The sequence below is a fragment of the Ctenopharyngodon idella genome, chromosome 3 (assembly GCF_019924925.1).
Source record: "Ctenopharyngodon idella isolate HZGC_01 chromosome 3, HZGC01, whole genome shotgun sequence".
NCBI classification, from domain to species: domain Eukaryota; kingdom Metazoa; phylum Chordata; class Actinopteri; order Cypriniformes; family Xenocyprididae; genus Ctenopharyngodon; species Ctenopharyngodon idella.
The window spans coordinates 4,285,679-4,291,678 of record NC_067222.1 but is presented as its reverse complement, the minus strand read 5'-3'; the positions used below and the strand labels follow the sequence as shown (position 1 = coordinate 4,291,678).

The window sequence follows — 6,000 nt, the reverse complement described above, 5'->3', positions numbered from 1 at the left end:
ATATAAAGTCAGAATTGTGAGTTATAAAGTCAGAATTGCGAGTTATAAAGTCAGAATAGTGAGATATAAAGTCAAAATTGTGAGTTATAAAGTCAGAATTGTGAGTTATAAAGTCAGAATAGTGAGATATAAAGTCAGAATAGTGAGATATAAAGTCAGAATAGTGAGATATAAAGTCAGAATTGTGAGATATAAAGTCAGAATTGCGAGTTATAAAGTCAGAATAGTGAGATATAAAGTCAAAATTGTGAGTTATAAAGTCAGAATAGTGAGATATAAAGTCAGAATTGTGAGTTATAAAGTCAGAATAGTGAGATATAAAGTCAGAATTGCGAGTTATAAAGTCACAATAGTGAGATATAAAGTCAAAATTGTGAGTTATAAAGTCAGAATAGTGAGATATAAAGTCAAAATTGTGAGTTATAAAGTCAGAATTGTGAGATATAAAGTCAGAATTGTGAGATATAAAGTCAGAATTGTGAGATACAAAGTCAGAATTGTGAGATATAAAGTCAGAATTGTGAGATATAAAGTCAGAATTGTGAGTTATAAAGTCAGAATTACCAGATATAAAGTCAGAATTGTGAGTTATAAAGTCAGAATTGCGAGTTATAAAGTCAGAATAGTGAGATATAAAGTCAGAATTGTGAGATATAAAGTCAGAATTGTGAGTTATAAAGTCAGAATTGCGAGTTATAAAGTCAGAATAGTGAGATATAAAGTCAAAATTGTGAGTTATAAAGTCAGAATTGTGAGTTATAAAGTCAGAATTGTGAGTTATAAAGTCAGAATAGTGAGATATAAAGTCAAAATTGTGAGTTATAAAGTCAGAATAGTGAGATATAAAGTCAAAATTGTGAGTTATAAAGTCAGAATTGTGAGTTATAAAGTCAGAATAGTGAGATATAAAGTCAAAATTGTGAGTTATAAAGTCAGAATTGTGAGTTATAAAGTCAGAATTACCAGATATAAAGTCAGAATAGTGAGATATAAAGTCAGAATTGCGAGATATAAAGTCAGAATTGTGAGATATAAACTCACAATTGCGAGATATAAAGTCAGAATTGCGAGTTATAAAGTTAGAATTGAGAGATATAAAGTCAGAAATGTGAGATATAAAGTCAAAATTGTGAGTTATAAAGTCAGAATTGTGAGTAATAAAGTCAGAAGATGCAATTGTTTTTATATCTTACAATTCTGAGAAAAAAGTCAGAATTGTAAGATATAAAGTCAGAATTGCGAGATACAAAGTCAGAATTGTGAGAAATAAAGTCAGAATTGCGAGAAATAAAGTCAGAAGATGCAATTGTGTTTATATCTCGCAATTCTGAGAAAAAATTGTCAGATATAAAGTCAGAATTGCGAGTTATAAAGTCAGAATTGTAAGTTATAAAGTCAGAATTGTAAGTTATAAAGTCAGAATTGTAAGTTATAAAGTCAGAATTGCGAGTTATAAGGTCAGAATAGTGAGATATAAAGTCAAAATTGTGAGTTATAAAGTCAGAATTGTGAGTTATAAAGTCAGAATTACCAGATATAAAGTCAGAATAGTGAGATATAAAGTCAGAATTGCGAGATATAAAGTCAGAATTGTGAGATATAAACTCACAATTGCGAGATATAAAGTCAGAATTGCGAGTTATAAAGTCAGAATAGTGAGATATAAAGTCAAAATTGTGAGTTATAAAGTCAGAATAGTGAGATATAAAGTCAAAATTGTGAGTTATAAAGTCAGAATTGTGAGTTATAAAGTCAGAATAGTGAGATATAAAGTCAAAATTGTGAGTTATAAAGTCAGAATTGTGAGTTATAAAGTCAGAATTACCAGATATAAAGTCAGAATAGTGAGATATAAAGTCAGAATTGCGAGATATAAAGTCAGAATTGTGAGTTATAAAGTCAGAATTGCGAGTTATAAAGTTAGAATTGAGAGATATAAAGTCAGAAATGTGAGATATAAAGTCAAAATTGTGAGTTATAAAGTCAGAATTGTGAGTAATAAAGTCAGAATTGCAAGAAATAAAGTCAGAAGATGCAATTGTTTTTATATCTTACAATTCTGAGAAAAAAGTCAGAATTGTAAGATATAAAGTCAGAATTGCGAGATATAAAGTCAGAATTGTGAGAAATAAAGTCAGAATTGCGAGAAATAAAGTCAGAAGATGCAACTGTGTTTATATCTCGCAATTCTGAGAAAAAATTGTCAGATATAAAGTCAGAATTGCGAGTTATAAAGTCAGAATTGTAAGTTATAAAGTCAGAATTGTAAGTTATAAAGTCAGAATTGTGTGATATAAAGTCAGAATTGTAAGTTATAAAGTCAGAATTGCGAGTTATAAGGTCAGAATTGCGAGTTATAAGGTCAGAATAGTGAGATATAAAGTCAAAATTGTGAGTTATAAAGTCAGAATTGTGAGTTATAAAGTCAGAATTACCAGATATAAAGTCAGAATAGTGAGATATAAAGTCAGAATTGCGAGATATAAAGTCAGAATTGTGAGATATAAACTCACAATTGCGAGATATAAAGTCAGAATTGCGAGTTATAAAGTCAGAATAGTGAGATATAAAGTCAAAATTGTGAGTTATAAAGTCAGAATAGTGAGATATAAAGTCAAAATTGTGAGTTATAAAGTCAGAATTGTGAGTTATAAAGTCAGAATAGTGAGATATAAAGTCAAAATTGTGAGTTATAAAGTCAGAATTGTGAGTTATAAAGTCAGAATTACCAGATATAAAGTCAGAATAGTGAGATATAAAGTCAGAATTGCGAGATATAAAGTCAGAATTGTGAGTTATAAAGTCAGAATTGCGAGTTATAAAGTTAGAATTGAGAGATATAAAGTCAGAAATGTGAGATATAAAGTCAAAATTGTGAGTTATAAAGTCAGAATTGTGAGTAATAAAGTCAGAATTGCAAGAAATAAAGTCAGAAGATGCAATTGTTTTTATATCTTACAATTCTGAGAAAAAAGTCAGAATTGTAAGATATAAAGTCAGAATTGCGAGATATAAAGTCAGAATTGTGAGAAATAAAGTCAGAATTGCGAGAAATAAAGTCAGAAGATGCAACTGTGTTTATATCTCGCAATTCTGAGAAAAAATTGTCAGATATATAGTCAGAATTGCGAGTTATAAAGTCAGAATTGTAAGTTATAAAGTCAGAATTGTAAGTTATAAAGTCAGAATTGTGTGATATAAAGTCAGAATTGTAAGTTATAAAGTCAGAATTGCGAGTTATAAGGTCAGAATTGTGTAATATAAAGTCAGAATTGTGTGATATAAAGTCAGAATTGTGTGATATAAAGTCAGAATTGTGTGATATAAAGTCAGAATTGTGTAATATAAAGTCAGAATTGTGTGATATAAAGTCAGAATTGTAAGTTATAAAGTCAGAATTGTGTGATATAAAGTCAGAATTGTAAGTTATAAAGTCAGAATTGCGAGTTATAAGGTCAGAATTGTGTGATATAAAGTCAGAATTGTGTGATATAAAGTCAGAATTGTGTGATATAAAGTCAGAATTGTGTAATATAAAGTCAGAATTGTGTGATATAAAGTCAGAATTGTGTGATATAAAGTCAGAATTGTGTGATATAAAGTCAGAATTGTAAGTTATAAAGTCAGAATTGTGTAATATAAAGTCAGAATTGTGTGATATAAAGTCAGAATTGTAAGTTATAAAGTCAGAATTGTAAGATATAAAGTCAGAATTGTAAGTTATAAAGTCAGAATTGTGTGATATAAAGTCAGAATTGTGTAATATAAAGTCAGAATTGTGTGATATAAAGTCAGAATTGTGTGATATAAAGTCAGAATTGTGTAATATAAAGTCAGAATTGTGTAATATAAAGTCAGAATTGTGTGATATAAAGTCAGAATTGTGTGATATAAAGTCAGAATTGTGTAATATAAAGTCAGAATTGTAAGATATAAAGTCAGAATTGTAAGTTATAAAGTCAGAATTGTGAGATAAAGACTTGTATGCGATTAACATCACGAAACAGGAAGTTGTTGTAACTCAGGCATCACAACTTCTGTTTCATGCCGACTTTAAAGTGTTTTTAAATCAGTACTTTTGGTCTTAGTCTTAGTACCCTGTCTGTTAAGATCCCTGACAGGTGAGCTTGTGGTCATGTGATCGTATGAGGGTGAGATGCTGCAGTTGTGCAGCTCAAATGAAGTGTAACACATCAGAGACGCAGACAAACCTGCTGCTGCTGAACGGACGGACAGATACACACACACACACACACACACACACACACACACAGACAGCGTTGCAGTGATGTAATTTGTAGTGAAATCACATTAGTGTGTGTGTGTGATGGGCGCTGTACACAGAACATCTGTTACTGACACACACCGTTTGATTGATGCCTCTGCTTATGTGTGTGTGCATGTAAACAGATAACACTCTTAAAAAAAATTTGCAGATGAAAAACAGTCATTTAACTAATGCAAGATTATTATTGCTATCATTGATTTTGGTGTTAAAATGCTTTCTTATATCTCAGTTTAATGTACAGAGTAGAAACTAATCATTTGTCATCTTTAGATACAGTATTGCACTGATCAAATCTTCTACAAGCAAACTTACAGAGAAATAGATATGCCTTTCCTGAAGGGAACATGAGTGTGTTATATAACAGATGAATAGTGATATTTGTGTTTTAGTCTTCAATGAGATGTTGTGCTCAGCGTGTATGTTGTTGTTGTTGTTTTTATCGACTGCAGACAGGAATGAATGCATAAGGGCACTTACTAGGCGTCAGAGAGCACTGTGAATCTATTGATTTCAATGGTGCATGAAGTATCTAGAGAGAAAATTGCAAGTGTGTAAATTACACATGTGAGCTAAAGTTTGATGTGCTTGTTGACAGACAGATCGACTTGTGCTGTATTCCTGCTTGATTTCAAACTGAAGCGACTCTTTACACACACACACTGCTTTAGCGTCTACTTCTGCTCACTGAGGCTGCATTTATTTGATCAAAAATACAGGAAAAACTAATATTATGAAATATAATTTCCATTAAAAACTGTTTTCTATTTGAGTATGTTAAAAAGTATTTTATTCCTGTGATTCCTGTTACTCCAGTCTTCAGTGTCACATGATCCTTCAGAAACATTCTAATTTGATGATTTGATGCTCAAGAAACATTTCTGATTATTATCAGTGTTGAAAACAGTTGTACTGCTTCATATTTTTGTGGAAACCGTGACACATTTTATTTTTCAGAATTCTTTGATGAACAGAAAGTTGAAAAGAACTTTGAATGTGGAAAATTCTAATAGTGTACATCAATGAGAGATTTTCGATTTTTAATCCTTACATCAAGCAAAACCTTCCTTTGGTGGTGATAATTCATAATAATTCTAGTGCTGTCAAACGATTAATCGCGATTAATTGCATCATATATATATATATATATATATATATACATATATATAAAATACATATTATGTGGGTGTATATTTATTGTGTATATATAAATACACACACATGCATGTATATATTTAACAAAAGATATTTTATATATATGGTGGTGATAATTCATATTAATTATAGTGCTGTCAAACAATTAATCGTGATTAATCGCATCCTATATATATATATATATATATATATATATATATATATATATATAATACATATTATATGGGTGTATATATTGCATGCATGTATATATTTAACAAATATATTATTATATTATAATACATGATGTGTGTACTGTGTATATTTATTATGTATATATAAATACACACACATACATGTATATATTTAAGAAATATTTACATGTATGTATATATATATATATATATAATTGATATTATATATAAGTATATATTTTATATAAATATGATATATGTTTGTTAAATATATACATGCATGTGTGTATTTATATATACATAATAAATATACACCATACACACACATATAATATGTAAGCACAAACTTTTATTTTAGATGCAATTAATTATTTGACAGCACTAATT

At 29.1% G+C, this 6,000-nt stretch overlaps 1 protein-coding gene across 12 annotated transcripts in view; it reads left to right on the top strand.

The window, feature by feature from the left end:
• Positions 1 to 6,000, top strand: part of rbfox3b (RNA binding fox-1 homolog 3b) — a 327,667-nt gene that overhangs the window by 203,430 nt on the left and 118,237 nt on the right. The gene's annotated exons all lie outside the window — the stretch shown is intronic.